At 53.8% G+C, this 15,115-nt stretch overlaps 2 long non-coding RNA genes across 6 annotated transcripts in view; one reads left to right on the top strand and one right to left on the bottom strand.

Annotated features, from left to right (window-relative positions):
• The window catches only part of LOC126531436 (uncharacterized), a 90,796-nt gene extending 88,094 nt beyond the window's left edge, over positions 1-2,702 (top strand). For all 4 annotated transcript variants that reach the window (XR_008612675.2, XR_008612677.2, XR_008612676.2 and 1 more), the window contains exon 4: positions 2,142-2,702. This is a non-coding gene — a long non-coding RNA (uncharacterized lncRNA). The remainder of the gene's footprint in view (positions 1-2,141) is intronic.
• The window catches only part of LOC129385115 (uncharacterized), a 54,885-nt gene that overhangs the window by 5,214 nt on the left and 34,556 nt on the right, over positions 1-15,115 (bottom strand). Inside the window, exon 1 of one of the 2 annotated variants that reach the window (XR_008612681.2) lies at positions 13,294-13,572. The exons of the other annotated variant lie outside the window; for it this stretch is intronic. This is a non-coding gene — a long non-coding RNA (uncharacterized lncRNA). Of the gene's footprint in view, positions 1-13,293; positions 13,573-15,115 lie in introns of those variants that run through there. 2 annotated transcript variants of the gene reach the window in all.

Here is a 15,115-nt window from a genome sequence, read left to right as displayed (position 1 = left end):
GGGGAAAAAAAAAACAAGGAAGCGGGATAGCGACGACAGGGGAATCGGGATGCATTGTTGCAGCGCGTATGCGCAGTACAGTGTAGACATACACGACGGGCAAGCGACCATCCGTTGCTTTTCACTCACCCAACAAACACGTGCCAAGATAATTAGCTGGCGTCGATTGACTGCGAGTGGCAGCCCATTGTTGTTTCTTTCACTTTCTTACTTTCTTCCCTGCGTGTTGCGATGTCGTTGTAACTGAGACCGTGCATATTGCCGGCGGCGCTATGCTAATGAGAAACGAGTGGAAGAAGAAGCGGGAATAAATTCGAACGCAATGTTCCTTGGAACTCTCCGGCACAAATTGTTTTGTGGGAAGAACGGGCCAAGCATCACGTACAGGTAGGCCTCATTTCGCAAGAGAAGTTGATTTCTGATTAACACGACCACGCAAGACGTGTGTGTGTACGTTATACTAACGGCCACGCGTCAAAACGTTGGTAAAGCAAACCTGCAGGCCCTGCAGCCTGATGGGGTGCCGAGTCATTGCGTTGGAACGACCATCTTCTGTGAAGTGAACGCCGTTCTAGATGCAGTGCCATCCAAACTTTTCAATTACATTAACCCATTTGTTCAATAGACAGGTGGTCTACTGAACATTTCTTCGAAGCGAATATACATGATAGTTACTTCCCACAACACGGTTTATAACTGTATAACACCGTGGCTTACAGCTTCAGTTACCCATTAGCTATTGGACATCTTTAGATTGCGCACAGATAAAGGGAAGAATCTAAACGAAGGCAAACTTGTTAACAGTGATAGACCCATGAATGTCGCTTTCTTCCACTGTTAATCACTTCAAGTTTCCATCTTCCCGTGAACCGCTATCTTGTAAACGAAGGCAAGGCAGTAGTACGTAATAAAATGTCTCTCTAAATCTATTTTATATGATTGCACAAGTGACAATGGTTCCAATGTTCTCTCAGCTCGCAAGGCCTCAAACGATTTCCCAGTGGGCCACGGCACGCGAGGAGCGGGTGTCACGCGATTTCCCGATTCATTTCAGTCGCGCTGGGCACGCCATTACGTAGCACGAGTACGGCGAACGGCGCGTCATTACGAGAGGTGATGAGTGAAACAAAACAGCGCCAACATCAACGCACTTCGCCTCCGCTGAGGTATTCGGAAGCTGACAGAAGAAGAAGAAGCATCGTCTGCGATTCTCGCTCCCTCTAGTGGTGTGACAAAGATGAACGAGCGCTTTGCGAGCGACTGGTGGCTGCAACAAGAGAACGCAAAACGTACTCGTTCGTTCTGGTCATGTACGTACCTGCTAGCACGGGTGCTCTTCAGAAATGAAGCCCACAGTTGCCAGTGTACAGGCGTGTGCTTTGGGAAGGAATAAGGCTCCAAGCTGCGCTTGAGCGGAGCAGCTTCCTCGTTTTCCCACCTTTCGATCTCTAGAGCAAGTCCACGATGCCCTACATCGGCGTCTTCCAATAGTGCCGATGTGGTCCGCTCTCGGCAATGATTCGTCCTATCCATTCCAGTTTACGGCTTTGTGAGCCTTGTCTGAATTGCATGCAGTATCTTTAGCACTGTAATACTCTGACAAGCACCTCGAATTTTGTAAATCTGTAAACTGTGACCAAATTGATGACGTCCGGAGCCTACACCTTGACCAAGCTTGCGAACGCGAAGGCAAAGTGCCACCGGCTAAATTTAGATTCCCCTCTTAGTGCGGGAAACGTGTGCATCAAAGCCATCAGGTCTGCAGGAAGGACCCACGGAAAAATATCGCTACTCGTACTAGCATTAGTACCTTGTGAAGTCTGCTGGAAAACTTTCTGGATGCTGTCGTTGGTGGTACTAACGTTGGATCAGGTGGATATTACGCTTATATGTTTCGCTCGTCCATCGCGCACCGAATTCGTGCGATGCTTCTTCGCTCTACCACAGTGAAATCAGAGTCGCCACAATTGGGAGTCGAACCGGCGACTTAGCAGCATTCGGCCCGGCAGATAAATGCGTCATAGGGGGAGCGGGTTGAGAGTGAGTCGGGCGCAGCGCGAGACCAGCGGCGGCGGCAGTAGTGGACGGGATTCTGCGTTGGCACGCGCGTTTATTTCTTTATTTATTTTTTGGTGCCGCAGCCACGCCGTCTCGAGACTGCGCCGTCATCACCGGCGGCCAGGAGGAAAGAGACGGTGGTTGCTGCTGCCTACCGGCACAAAGGGAGTCGACGAGGAACGGAAAAAGCGATGCAGCGCCACGCCAGACAGGGAGGAGAGAATGGCGGCGAGGGTCTGGGCCGGTCTGGCACCTCGGGGCGGCAAGCGTGCGTGCGTGCGTGTGCGTGCAGCTACAGCGACGGGGCCAGCATCCCAGACGGCCTGACCTCGGCGCCTTGGACGCCTTCCCAGAAGACGGCGGTGGCGGCACGAACGGGTTAAAATAGGACCGACGGCGCGGGGTGCCCACGCCGCCGCCGCCGACGACGACGACCGGAGCAGAGAGTGAGACGGCAAGCAACGACACCACAGCGAGGAAGGGCAAGAAGAGCAAAACTAATATTGAGATGCGGGTGCAGTGGCCACCTTCTTCGCACGAGGTAGCTCCGGCGAGTGGCAGATACAGTCGGAGTCTCTGGGCATCAATAAAGTCTACCGCGTGTGTCGGCTGAGCACGCTCTTGCGCGCTCTAAAGACGTACAAGGCGTCTCCAATTGTTCCTTTTCATTTTCGTCAGTGCAGCGCAGGGAGAATGCATTAAATATGAAACTCGGGTAGGTTTCACACAAGGAACGCGAATGACCGCTTCCATTGTGAACCTTTCGAGAAATCTCTGCCCTTGCTCCGGCTTAGTAGCCGGAGGTAACCTGCCATTCGATCGCATGATCAACGCCGCCTTTGGTCAACCCGTAGCCTACATTTCCGGACACTGCGCGTGAGGCATGTATAGTGTAAGCTTCGCGACTCCTGTATTGGAATCGATGAACAAAGCGCAAGAAATGAGAAAGGAAACCGACCCACATATGCTCACGCACAACGAGACTATGTCTAGTAAACTTAAAAGAAGGAAGTACCGAAACCGACCCGACACACCGTTTGATAGCAACTCCTGGAAATTCCGCTCCAGCAAGGCGACGCCACCACAATACAGCAGCGGCATATCTGAAATCGGAGCGAGGTTGAAATCGACCAAGAGGCACCTCCCGCAGCCTGTTCCTGCTGCACTGAACAGATCGCGCAGTCAACAGCTAACCCTTTCGCGGCGAAGCCGAGCGCCTCCCCCCCCCCGTTGTCCCCTCTATTTTTCCGCCACTCTTGAGGGACAGATCGGACAGGTCGTGGTATCGAGCGCAAGCAAGCTCGGTCATAACGGCGGCGGCAGGTCACAGTTCCAAACAATGCGGCCGGTCAGCAGCAGCAGCAGCAGGAGAAGCCGCAACAGCAGAAAGAAAAACGAAAAAAAAAAAAACGAGACCGATCAGCCTGCGTGCACACACGTACACACGGCTGGGAGACCCTGAACGAAAACATGCGGCCTTCTTGCAGTGTACGCTTGGCCTACATTCTTTTCGGTGGCGAGAGGGGGACAGCACGCGCCGTTCTAGTTTGCGACTGGTTATGCGACCAAGGCGACGACGCTGCGGCGTCTAGTAGCTGGCACTGCAGAAGCACTAGTGAGCCATTACACTGTATCTGCGTCTTAAACGTTAGCTTTCGTGCTCTATACGACGTGAAACTTCCAAGCGTACCGCAAACAGCGTATCTTGCTTCCCAGTGCTGTCAGTCTGCAGCTACTCAACGCTCGCTCTATACTGATGTGTCCCGGTACTTTCTACGCAGTGTGTGTGTGTGTGTGTGTGTGTGTGTGTGTGCGTGTGTGTGCACGCGTGCACGTTTCATTAAGGCTGCCAGTCACCCTTCCTCCTGTAGAGGAAGACATCGTGCGCGATGCAACTTCCAAGAGTAGGGCGCCGACCAAATTCCAAAAGAAGCAGTTCATATTCTAGTCAGCTTCTACAAATGCCTTGACAGCTTTGCGCCATTGTTCTCGCTATCTGTTCTAATTTGGTGCAGCTCCGCAACAAACGCCGGTTACGCCACAGAAATCCTCAGTTTTCCCTTTGGGGATGTCTCAAAAGTTTGCGCATTGGATCTTCGTATTTCATCTGCTGCAAACAGTAAGACGCCGAGTGGTCTCGACTGCCAGCTTATGACCGTACATCCTACGCACCCGCGGAAATATTAAGCGCACGGCACGAGTATCAAAGGTGCGGGCGTTGGAAAGTACCTTAGTACGTTTGTCCTTCGCACTCGGGCCGCCGAAGGCAAACAGCGGCGCGGTTCCACACCTCGCTGGGAGACTACAGAGCGAGAGCACGGCAGGTCCGATGGGTGTTTCCCCTTCTTTTTAAGCACGAGTACCGAGCACGTACGCCTGAACGTAACGGGAGGAACACACGCACACGTATATACGCGGCCTCGTCCCATAAATAAACCCACGGAACATGACATTCGCTTAAGCTGAGCGCGCCAGCGGAAGTGCGAATGCAGCCTTTCCTTCACGCGAGCATTATTCTTATTTTTGTTTCACGCATTCTCGTTCTTCCACCACTGGCTCGTTTCCCCCTCCACGCCTGTCTACATTGCGCTCGAGCGGGCCGCCGTCCGGTGCCTGGCTACGCCGTTGCGCAAGACGGCGCTTTATTGCCTGCCCCGTCGTCTGGCTCGCCAGCAAGCCTGCCAACCTGCGACAACGCCGAGACCTAGTATGATGTATAGTGCGGCCCGCATCTGCGAGTCAAATGAATCGTCCCTGCGTGCTGAAAACGACGGCTAGGGGGCGCTGAGAACGGTAGAAGGGGGCGAGGGAGACAACCGGCGCCATTTGCGGTACCAAGGCTCTCCGACGGCGCTTGCAACGGCAGCCTCTCGCCCGCTCCTAAAACCCTGCCGGCGTTTACGTCGAGGTTACGCGCTACGTTCGCGTTCAAGGTCAGCGGGGATCATCGCTTTCCGTCCCTCGTGGAGCCGCATCTGTCAGCGCTTTCGAAACGCCGCCTTCAGCCGCACTCGACAGTCTTTAGGCTGTTCTCGGACCAACATCATTGCATGCTTTTCTTTATTACATGGAGCTATTACACACCACTCCAGACAAGTATATACTCTTAGCAAATCTAAAAGTACAGCGTATCTGCTCCAGTTTTGCGTGCGTACGTGTCCTGGAAGCGTGTCGCACTTTCCCGCCTTGGCACTGCCTCGAAAATCATTGATGGATACCTGACGAACGCGGATAAAACAACCTCTCAATGCTGTCCATTCCCTTTCTGGACCGGGTTGCCATGGCGGCAGCGCTCCAGTCTAATTGGTGAAATGAACCCGCATTTGCTCGCTATACGCACTCCGTGTCGGTAAAGGGATCGCCTCAGCGGAATCTGAACTAAACGATCAGCCCTGCGAATAGCGGGCAGCAGGTACGAGCGCCAAGTCTGTTTACAGGCAAGTGGCGTGCGTGTGAACATTTCGCTGCGTTATCGCAGCTTGCTTTTTGACGAACAGGAGAACTCTCGACGAAAGGTAGATGGCGTTCTTTGCAATCACAAACAAAACAAAAAGATGAAATAATAAGTTGGCAGATCGGTGAAAAGGAGCAACGGAATTAGAAACACAGAAAAGCGAAGCAGCCACAGTGTAGCCAATGACAGAATGCGGCCCGCAGACATAGTGTCTGCAGCTCTACTGAGAAAGACGACAATCGGCAGCCGCCCTTATACGATCGCGCAACTGAAGCCGTCACGGCGACCACTTCGCTGAACGCCTCGGCACGTGCTTCCTGCCAATAGATATAGGTGCCGCAACGGCTACAACCGGACAGCAAATGCCTGTCTCGAAAGAGAACGTACGCACGGCCCGTTTGCTTGGCGCGCTGACAACGTATCGTGTATCGCCGTGCACCCGAAGACATGCGCCGGCGAGCGGGCCGAATGCTGGAAGACGAGAGGCGGTCGCCTGTGGGTTGGTTGTCCAGCCGTCAGGGCGACTCACGAAGCGAACGCACGAGGAAGCAAGAACGACGCGCACGCACCAGTTGCTTGAATGTCCGACGCGCGCTCCGAATTCCACGTCGTCGTTTAGAGTCGGATGCCTCGACGACGTCTGAACCTAACGCAAGGCAGGATACCGTTACACTACTGTGCGCGAGGCTCATTACGACAGCGCATGTCGTCGTCATTCCCTGGCGGAATCCGAGCTGAACCACGTAAGGTTGTCAAGAGCAAATCGGTACATTACCTATCCGCTTCTTTAGTCTTCGAGCTACGTCTTCATTGTGTTACCATACAGCTGCAATTACGAAACGCGAAATAGTGGTATCTTGTAGTTGTCTTAATCCTTTCTCATTGTGGCTCATTCACTCTTCTGGACCTGCTATCTAATACATTTACAGCTGACCTCGCAGCCACGACATAATCAAATCATTTTGAATGAGTTTCGAAGCATCGCTGTGAAGTATGTAAAAGAGCTGTCCTTCTTTGCGTGCCACATTTTCTGCAGTATAGCGTTATTTATATTTTATTTTTTTCACCTACGAGCGATCGCCCAAAATCGTGCATTTTGACACCTCTATAGAAAGAAAGGTGCATCACGGCTATACTCTCTCGCAAAGCATCTGTCAACACTGCTGCACAGTCAGACGGCAAGCAGAAGCAGGGAGTGCTGCGCGCGCTGTATTCGGCGCAATGCGACGGCCGAAGAAGAAGAAGAAGCGAATGAGGTGAACGGCCCGACAGTCACTGCCCTGCGCGGAGCGGGCGCAAGACGAGTCGTCACCAGCGCGCAGACACTGGTCGCCGCGCGAGCGGCTCTGCTAATGGAGTCGTCACGAACGGCGGCGAGCGCGCCCGACGCGGCAGACCGCGGTCACCGCCGCCGCCGCAGCCGCCACGAACACTCGGGGGTCGTGCTCAGCACCGCGAGCTACGCGAGGCGGCGGTGACCCCAGCAGCGCGGCTCGACTCGCTCGACAGAGGAGGCACGCTGTCGTGGACAATGCGGCGACGTCGAATGCGTGATATACGGGCCCGCATGTGTGAGCGGACGCGCGCGCTCACTCCTGTGGCCGGGGGCCGTCGCGCCGACAGCCGTATGAACGCGCGCACAGGAAGAGACCCCCGACGCTCGAGCATTTCTAATGCGAAGAAGGGGACGAAGAAACCAAGAAGAAAGGAACGCCCGAAATGGAAGCCTGGTGCGTTGCCCTCGCGGGTCAGCTTCGTTCTTTTGCTAAATTTATATATACTCTGCATTAATGCTGCGGGTTCTCAGGCAAGATCTCGCTCCCGGAGAGAGAAATACTCTCGAATGTGTTTCCGAAATCAAGAGTAAACGTTGTGAGAACGCAGAGCGATGATATCATACGACAGGTTGTCTTTTAAAAGTTGGGAAAGATAAACGAGAGATTTGGGCTGTGTTTGAGAATTACATACGAGGCGATCGCCTGGCTGGTTGCCCGCTGACAGCATGAACCTATTACAGATGCGGACTGTTTCAGTCGACATTCAAGTGTAACTCTTTATACCGCGAGACGATATGAACACGGCTAGGAGTGCAGGGCAGCCGTGTAAGCACTCAACAGAGTGCTTACACTTTTACTCACATCTACTTAAATTTATAGAGGGAAGACCTGCCTTAAGAACTTATTGTATTACGAAAAATTTATTACTGACAATACTTAATAAATTCACAGTAACGCAAAAAGGTGGACAGGCAATACATCATTGCTAAGTCGTTTTCACCAGTGGTCGTCTTTAAATATGTCAGCAGAGTGTGTTGAGAAAAACGGCGCAGAATCGTACTTTAACGTGCCTTTCTTCCCAACAGAAGCTGCCGTCAAGTATACAGGCGCCAGTACTTTGGGTCAGGAATAGGTGCAGAATTGTGATTTCACTGTAACCACAGTTTACTTTCTCACAACCCAAGTCCGACTAGCAGGTGGAAAACATGAATTCGGTACGAGAACAGTAACGGTGTACTGAAAGAAAATTTCCCCATTAAGACAATTTCCTCGTAAACGAGTTTGTGCTATAACCGAGTACTACACCCTTTCCGCCGCCGCCACAAAAAAATTAAAAGGTAAGGAATGGGAGGAGGAGGGTGCGCTAGAACATTGTCGGTAGCGGTATCACTAACTGGTGGTAATTGTGGTTTCGTTACTGACGACGGCACAAATGCAACGAGTGCCACGTCCGAGTATGGGACTGGCTGAAAAATGGACAAGTGGCTTCCTGGCACGAGATATTCGATGGCGCCCACTTCGTTATACCGGCGCCTTGTCACAACAGTCTGTAGGCGCGCCCTGAGCATCAAGACAAGAGCGAGCGGGAAACCCGATGTCGGCTCGCTGCGGGCGGCGGTCGATATGCGCGCTATCCTCCGGCCGGTCACGAGAACCTCCTTCCTCTGCCATCTTTCTCTCAACCTCGGCGCGAGGCGTGAGTGCAAAACTGCTGCGACGCAGGGAGAGCACCAACACCTACGTACGCAGGCGCACAGCGTCGCGCGCTTCTGGGAACCAGAGTCGCAAATAAAAGCCCGCCTCCGCGGCAACCGCTCGTCGACGCGTGACCCCGAGCACGTCGCTCGCGCTCGAGGGCCGCCCGTCAGGCCGTAATGGAGTGACGAAAGGGCCCGCTCCTGTTGCGTCACGACAGCGCGCCCTTTCCCTTTGGCGAAGCGATCCAATGAGCCACCGCATGCGCTCATCATTAGCTGCTTAGCCGAGTGAAGTGCTACAGAAGGCTAGAACTCGTTTCCGAAGGGCTCACACGAAGTCGGCTGAGCCACACACGTTGTAAACGGTCACGCAAGTTTCGCCTGCTGTCCCTGCTTGTCTTTTTTTTTTCTTGCTTCTTTCTTGCTTTGCTTCTTTCTTCTGCTTGCTTTCTTCTTTCTTCTTTCTTCTTTGCTTTGCTTCTTTCTTCTTTCTTTCTCTTAACGCAAATTTTGAATAGACCGCCGCCTCTGCTGTAGCAATCCCCGCGAAACTTGCGGACTGCAGTATACCCAAAGCACACGGTTATCATCTTTGAGCGGGCTACATTTTAAAAGGTAAACCCGTCGAACATCGGCAGGCTTACATAGATGGCCGTGAGGGCTGTCACTGAGCGCAATCAACAGAAAACTTACAGCTTGCATTTTCGTCCCCTACGTAGATTGATACGGCACAGCAAATATTACCAGCATTTTTTCTTTGACGCCATTTCTACCAAGTAACGTCACAGAGGCTGACACGAAAGTAAAGGAAGCCGCATCGGTCTCTATGTGAAGCTTGATTGAAAGTATAGTGGTACATTATACGGCTTTCAAGGGGTGCAGGAGAGACTGTCATATCGGAACTACAGCACAGGGACAACGGGAAAAGAAGAGAGCGAAAGAAACAGCTCCACCTCACCCCCCCCCCCCCCCAAAGGAAGCAAAGAAAAAAAAAAAAGAGAGAGAAAATGCGAGCGACGACGGGGAAGGAGCAGGCAACGGCTAAGTTGCGCAATGCGTGGAAAAAGCCCCGGAGCGAACGCGAGTGCCGCGGTGGCGCAGCGCGCAGTCAATCGACTTTTTCTCATTCCGCTCCCTCTTCGCAGAGCTCAGTGCGCAGTCGCGGTAACGGTATCGGCTTCGCCGAGGAGAATCGCCACGCTCGCCGCGAGCGACCTGCGAAACGCTCCCCTCGCTAAACACCATCTCCTTCCTTAACGAAGCAATCTCTCTGCCCCCTTCTCTGCTATTCACTGCAAAGGAGTGCGACATTTCTGCATTTGATAAAACGACGGTGAAATGTTTGCGCTAAACTGACGGTTGCTGCTCCAGCATATGTGCCCTATACACAGCCGTATAAGTTTAACAGAAATCGTTGCTGATAAAGTGTCCTTGCCTAAAGCGAGAACTTTAGTGCTTACTTCCTAGTGGCGATAAACACAATGAATCCCTGAATTACATTTTCGATGGCGAGGATACGACAAGGTTAACTTATTCCTTAAATTCCGTGCTTCGAAAACTTCTGCAGTCGGCGGTAGATTTTGCAAGGGTTCAAAACCACCTGTTTATTAATCTGAGGTAGAATGTCATGAGACACCTAATGCCTCGAAGTTGTCTGTTTTTTACTTTACCTAAAATTTTTAATGTTACTCAAGCTTAAGAGTTACAGGGGGAAGGGGTAAATAACACGCGTCAAAGGAACTTAGACTCTAAAAAGTGCCGTCCGTTTAACTTTTTTTCTTACTTTCATTCCCTTCTTAATCAATAGAAACCAGCAAGTACAAAAATGCCAGATGGAAACTTCTGAAAGGTATGGGTTAGCCATGTTTGGCTACGACTGACATATGCGCCAGCATCAACGGGATTAGAAGTACTAGAAGGTTACTGGCAATGAGATGGCTCAACCTATCCTTTGGAAACTCTGATTGGTGCCCAACCACTCGGCAGACGATACAACGTAACCATACTCACGACACTAGTTAGGGTTATGAAAGTGAAGCGAAATTCTAAGGCACTACATTGCGTGAAGGATGTTATCGCGTCATCTGCGTACTGCGTTCCTCACTTCTAGAGAACTGAACAACCTCGAAGGACATCCCTCATGCACTTAACCGAGAAAGGTCAGAGCGCCTACACAGTCGAAGACCGAGATGGTAATTAAGAGAGGAAAGAGCGCGGAAGATGCGGTTGTCCGTTGCCATGGGAGATGGCGGAGACATCGAATGCTGTTGCCAAGCAACAGCAGCAGCGAGCGAGCCGTTTCTGAGACTCCTTGCCGCGCATTCGGTCTTCGATCGCAGGGAACGTGGAGACGCGGTCTTCATTCTCTCTCTCTGTACACTTTCCTTTGCAACTGAAGCTCACATGCGGCTCAGAAAGGTCACCACTCAGGTTCGCTGTCGCCATCATGCGAGCGCATGCTACCCACCTCTCCGTCTCTTTCCGCCCAATGCACACACTCTCTCTCTCTCAACCCCTAGTCTAGCGCTCGAGCTGGCCAGTTCTATCGCACGGCTAACGCCGACAGGGTACATGCCGGAGTGACCAACTGCTTGGGCATGCGACGGCAGAACATCTCTGCTTTCAAAATTGACAAAGTTCATATGGATGTGGCGATGCATCAGACAGGAAAGAGGCTAGCAGTGGTGATGGGGAGAGGGGGGGGGGGTCGAGGATGCGTTGCAGACGTCTGGGTCACGCGTTATCGATCAGCAGAAGAGGCGCTCTCTGTTTTATATATCTTGCTCCGCTCCACCGTTTGGTCTAGCTCTTTGCATCCTTCATCCTTCCATCTCCAGTAGCCGCGTAATTTTACTTGTAGCATCAGTGAAGATGCCTTGCACCGCGTAGAAAAAAAAAAGAAAAAGAATGTCCCCACAAACGTTAGCCCTACTAGAATGGTTCTGAGAGCACCGCGCCCACTGGGTACTTATCCCGAGCACAAGAAAGGTCACACTGTCACCCGTATATCAGAAGGGGAAAGCCAGGATGAGCCAGCCGACCAGCGTGTCGTGAATAGTTTCGCAGGCGGCAGTCTGCTCATACAGCTTCGTTGAGAAACTTCGGTGGCATTTCCTAGAGAACCCAAGATCATTAAGTGCCGTAGCAGTCTGCTTTCACCCTAGAGTTAACGCTGAGCCAACTATGTTCGAAGCGCCGCCATGTCATTCGCACGGCTGTTTGGTCTCCGAACGTGCATTCCGAGCAAGCCATGTAAAGCGAAGCAGCGCGCTTGAGGAGAAGGGATGGAAACGGGTGCGAAGGGCATCGCAGCGCGAGATGCGGCTGGTCCCTTCCATCCCATAGCGCGCCGCGCGCGAGTGACGAGCAAAGGGAGCCGCGGTATGCGCGCGCAAGACCCGAACGATGATGCCACGCCCCTCGAACCTTAAGGGCGCGCGGCGCAGGCGCGCGCTGTGGGCTCCTGCCGCATCCGCATCCGCATCGAGAGGAGAAACCATCTCCTCCTCCTCGTCTTCATCCAGCACCGCCGCATCCTCAGCATCACCTCCCACCCCTTCCCCTCCAGCACTTCCCTTTACCTTCATCTCTCGCGCTCCTTTACAGCGCCCGCGCCCCTTCCTTTCCAGTCATCCCGCACCCTCGGTCACTGAACAACCACACACGCTCCGCGCCTCCTCTTACACACTCACATCGCTTTCCTCTCCTTTTCCCCCTCGCCGTAAGCGTTTTTACCACTCCACTCACAAGAACTCTCTCTCTGTCACTCTCTCTATTTCTGATGCACAAGGTTTGGGGACCGCGATACTGCGGAGGAGCTGCCGTCGCCACCGCGATGGTGGCCCTTGACTTTTGACATTTGCGATGTAGCGCGGCACCGGCCGTCAGCCTGCGCTGCGCTCTCCTGCCGTCTCGGCGAGGTCGCTTCGCCACTGCGCGGGCTGGCGCTGCGGGCGAGCCGAACCACGGACCTTAATGCCTCTTTTCGCTTGCAGATTTCTCGCGAAGCAAGCTACCTTTATAGATTCAAGGAGAAGAACCGACATCCCGTGCATTGCTAAAAGACTGACGACTGTGCAGGTGACTACAATATGGTAGGTCAACAGCCTCCTGCCTCTGTAACATTCTTGTTTCACGAAAAAGCTGCAAGTTTACGCGTGTATCAGAAAATGAAGGGCTAGCGAAATTTCGTATGACCAATTTTTGCTGTAGGCCGTGGATCAGATCCAGTGTTCGACGGTATAATCTACATAGGCGTAACGTAACGCGCACAGTTGTTCTCGAGAACAGGTTCTCTGTAGATGCCGATCTGCAGCGCTCGGGAGCTATCCCCAGGCCTAGAAGATAGTTTAAATAGTCTATGTGAAGGTAAAAGAATCCTACGGAGCTCTGGAGTTTCTACACCACACGAGGAGTCATTCAGCCTAATTAAGTTACCCAGATAAGAAACACTCGCGTGTTTAACCAACTGGACTACCCACCATGGCATGCAATCCTACTGAGCAGCATGGCGACTGAGAAACTAGTAAAGCATGGCCTCCATGCGGCAACCCTCTACTCCTTCTCGCAAGCCGCATCAAGCGAGCTTTAAATGTAACAGCTGATGTGCTCAGTCAAAAGGGAAGCGGGGGAAATACTGGCCAGCTATTTCCACGTAGAACGAATAATTCACGACGGAGCACGTAATGTTAGCGGCCATGACGAACCCGTCTCCCGACGGCGCCCTGACCGCGATCGATCGCGCTAGAGAAGCGAAGGGAACAGCTAGACACAGGAGCAGGCTCGTGCAGTACGACACACAACTCACGGTTCGAAGTGGCCGCTGTCTCGCCTTGTTGAGCTCCGGCGGCGCCGGTGTCGTCCCGCCGGTGCTGGCGAGCGGCTGAAGTGTCGGGCTAGCAGCGGTCCTCCATTGACTGTCGCTCTGGCCCTCCGCAGCGGGCTCGTCGCTTCCACGATGGCGGCGGCCTGTCGCTGCTCTCCGACGACGACGGCCTGTTGCGGTCCATCGGTGAATGGAGGCCCAAGGTTCGAGCCTTCCGCGCGCTACTTCAGGTACCTGACTTTCGAACGCGTAGTCACAAGCACCTGATGCAGCACGTAGAGGCCAGGGGCAGAGACAGGCTTGAGACGATGATGGCGACCGGCCGGGAAGGCAAGAGGATGGTCGGAGAAAGAGGAAGTGCGACATTTCTTTCTCACGGATGCAGGCGGGCGATGGGACGGTAGGCAGGCAGGAATAACAAGGGTCAGGGACGAAGGACCGACAGAACTCGGGACGGGATGGGTACGACGACGACGAAGGCCGGGGACGAAGAGGCGCGCCGAGGGTACAGCGGCAGGGAGCGAACGGGTTGCAGCACCGGGACCAGGCGCCGCTGGCGAGCGACCGTCTCAGACCGCGCGTCCGGTCGCGACTACGCCCGGGCGGCCGCTGCGCCGCGGCAAAGTCTCCGCGCCGATCGATAATTCCGTTGCGGCGGAATGCAGAGGTGGACCCCCGGCGCTTCGCTGAGCGCCCAGCACAGAGCAGTAGTAGAGGCAGCGGAGGAGGGAAGGGAAATACCGGGGGGTGACGCATGCGCCAACCGACCGGCTAGCTCCATCGCAGAAGCAGCGGCAGCGCACGATCTCGTAGCGTCGCCAAGCGGCGGCGGCGGCGCCGCCGACGGCGCGCCGACGAGTGCACGCACCTTGGCGGCGATAGCCGTCGCCGCCGCCGCAGACGCAAAAAGAGGAGGAGAACGCAGGGGAAAGAGGTGAGGCTGGTCCGCAGCCGCCGCGTTTGCGCAGGCGCGCCAGACGGCTTCATCATTGTGCTCGCCGCCGAGCGCAGCCAAAAAAGAAAGGGTGAAACGAGAAAAAAGAGAAGGAAAGACGCCTGTGAAGGCGCCGCTCCGAGAGGAAAGGGCGAGGGAGACAATAAAAACGAAACGCGCCCGGCGAACCGCGCCGCCTCATGGAAAGCAGCACGCTGGCGCGGCTGGAGCGCTTCGCAACAAAACGCGCGGGAGTTGCCCAGGGCGGCCGGCCGCCACCAGGGGCCTTGGCCGCCGTCGAGACCTTCCTGCGACCGCCATTTTGGCTATGAATGTCTTCCGAAGGAGTGCGGTCGGTGAGCGGGGGCGCTGTCAACTCCTGAACAATGTGCAAAGTCTGTTCATTATCTGAGGTTCTAATACTGTTCCTTAGGCCGCTTCCAACATACTACTCCGGAGACCGTTTTTTTAATCTTTCTTTTTTCTGTCCCATAGTCAGACCCCTAGTCCGAGAAACCGTCGCAGTAAAACCTATTAGTGCACGGAAGTGGGGCTCCAGAACACGAGAAATACAGCCCCACTCATCGAGGCCGTAACTTCTAGGTAGGCGGCCACGCCACTACGAGAACGCGGGATCAACCTTGATTAACACACCACCAACGCTTCTGTTCCTCCTCCAGCTATCGGTAACTGAAGGCACGCTTCGGCTTGGCTGAAGCATAAGGCTGCAAGGCTTTCGTGATGCTACAAGTTGCAGCGCTCACTAAGAAGGCCACCTATCCTTACACTGTGCGCCTCTCCCCATACACCCATCGAGAGGGCGGCGGGCGCCACTCTATCCGTGGCACTCCTCTTGAAGCGAGACAGCGA

This window comes from Dermacentor andersoni, chromosome 5 (assembly GCF_023375885.2).
Source record: "Dermacentor andersoni chromosome 5, qqDerAnde1_hic_scaffold, whole genome shotgun sequence".
NCBI lineage: Eukaryota > Metazoa > Arthropoda > Arachnida > Ixodida > Ixodidae > Dermacentor > Dermacentor andersoni.
This window is presented reverse-complemented; position numbering and strand designations above follow the sequence as displayed.